General features: G+C 35.6%; 1 pseudogene; it reads left to right on the forward strand.

Annotated features, from left to right (window-relative positions):
* The first annotated feature begins 499 nt into the window (after positions 1 to 499).
* LOC112395140 (developmental pluripotency-associated protein 3-like) lies at positions 500 to 994 on the forward strand (annotated as a pseudogene).
* Positions 995 to 2,405: the final 1,411 nt, after the last annotated feature.

The following is a 2,405-nucleotide window of genomic DNA, read 5'->3' on the forward strand; positions in this document are numbered from 1 at the left end:
ATATTTGTAGGTGTATCTGATATCCTGCTTTTTTTAATGTTTAATTCTCTTTTTGTCAGAGAATATTGTCTGAATAATTTTAATTCTTTGAAATTAAATAAGATTTGTTTAGTGACCTAGAATATGATCTAGCTTGCTAGACAAGGGCATTGCTAAATCATGTGGGTCAAATCTTCCTTGTGTGTTACAGTTTTACGATGTGGAGGATATTTAGAATCCGGGTATTCTGCCTCTAAATTCCAGTAGTTTATAACAATTATTTTGCAACCAAGTTTTCCTCAGAAGTTTTTAGATGCCTGATGGGGGCAGCAATGCTTCCTATTGAAAATAACTAATTTAAAGAATCATGGGTTGGATTCTTCTCTCCCCTATGTGTCAGCTTGGATTTTTCTCCCTCTTTCTTAGCTCTGTAGTTCTTCCAGGCTACTTTGTAGCAATTTTATTCTAAAGCATCACCTTCCACTGGAACCCAAAGGTCTGGGGGAACTTCAAGCTCCCAATGGATTCATCTGAGGTTAACCCAACCTGGAGCCTGGAGTCTCCTCAGATGTCCATCGATGAAAATTCCTAGGAAATTCCAGTTGCCTCTCAAACTATGTCTGAAGTGTTAATAAAGGACCTCAGTAACTTGACTCTCAACCCTAGTATCAAATTGCCCTTCATTCTACCACAATGTCTACCTCAACCGACTGGGCGGTTACTTGGTGAAAACATACCCTGTAGGAGAGGGGTGAGGACCATGTTAACTGATCAGAGAGATAAGATGGAGCAGCTGACTCAATCTATTAAAAAGCACTACTGCAAAGGAGTTTCTCCATCTGACTCTCAAAGAGAACCACTGCAGAACGACGTTGAGACTCCCTCAAGAGTGCAAAGATTTAGATGTAGCTGTCGTTTTTGCCAGTCTCATAGAGATCCTTCTGAGGATAATTATGAGAATTATTACACCAATAAGTATTACAGTAATTATGACATGGAGTCGGATGAGCCATAAACCTCATTCTTGTACCATTTTTTCTTGGTGGTAATTTTAGGATCATTATGAAGCAGCTTGGGAAAGATTGTGTACCAATATTTTGATAACCTATATTATAAGTTCTGGGATGTCATTTTTCTTGCATCTCTTTTCTACCTTAATACAGTAACTTATAAGGAATATATGTAGCTTGCATTTGAATGACTTGAATATACTTTAGTTCCACTTTGTGGAACAAATTAAATTGTGTGGAAGGAATGTGAAGAAAACATTGGGTGGCTTGGCCACAGCATTGTTAGAAAAGCATGTTGAATTGTAATAAAAAATTTTGATGTCCCATTTCAGAAAAAAAGAAAGAAACATGAATATTACAATTATTTCATAAATTAGGTATTTTAGATTTACTTGTTCTCAATCCTATTTAAGCCATCATAAAATGTGATAATTATTAATTCATTTTACTTTAGTCAAATGTTAAAAATGTAAAATTCAGGATAAAATTACTTAGTAAATTGGTGTTTTAACGTAGTGTTCTGTCTGTGAATATGTGTGTGTATGTGTGTGTATGTGTGTATGTGTATGTATGTGTGTGTATGTGTGTGTGTATGTATGTGTGTGCATGTATGTGCGTGTTCATGTGTGTATGTGTGTATGCATGTGTGTTTGTGTGTGTGTGTGTGTATACACTAGTATATGTTAATCACTGTCCATATTGGATATTTTGTTTTTTCTTTCATTGTATTCATCTATATTTGCAGAATTAATAACATCTGCACAAGAATTGCAAAGAAATTCCTTCTTCATATTTATAACTTTGTTTGTGATGAAATTGATGTGGATCCCTTAAAGGAAGTAATTACTTCTTAGTTTTTATCCAAGGGAATGTGGCCTGAGCAAGTGTCTCTTGATTGGTGGTGGTGGATGAACTGTGAGCCCTTTGAAAATCACTTAATAATGGTAGCTTTTGAGGTAGCAATTTCGACCACCTGCAATTGTGTGTGTGTGTGTGTGTATACACTAGTATATGTTAATCACTGTCCATATTGGATATTTTGTTTTTTCTTTCATTGTATTCATCTATATTTGCAGAATTAATAACATCTGCACAAGAATTGCAAAGAAATTCCTTCTTCATATTTATAACTTTGTTTGTGATGAAATTGATGTGGATCCCTTAAAGGAAGTAATTACTTCTTAGTTTTTATCCAAGGGAATGTGGCCTGAGCAAGTGTCTCTTGATTGGTGGTGGTGGATGAACTGTGAGCCCTTTGAAAATCACTTAATAATGGTAGCTTTTGAGGTAGCAATTTCGACCACCTGCACTGGACCATCTGGACCCATCATTATTTCTGCTCTGTGAAGTAGGTTGTCATTATGGTTCACACAAACACATTTCTGTTTTTTCATAACTAGAACAGTTCACCTGGGA

The sequence above is a fragment of the Neophocaena asiaeorientalis genome, unplaced genomic scaffold (assembly GCF_003031525.2).
Source record: "Neophocaena asiaeorientalis asiaeorientalis breed wild unplaced genomic scaffold, Neophocaena_asiaeorientalis_V1.1 scaffold25, whole genome shotgun sequence".
Taxonomy (NCBI): Eukaryota; Metazoa; Chordata; class Mammalia; order Artiodactyla; family Phocoenidae; genus Neophocaena; species Neophocaena asiaeorientalis.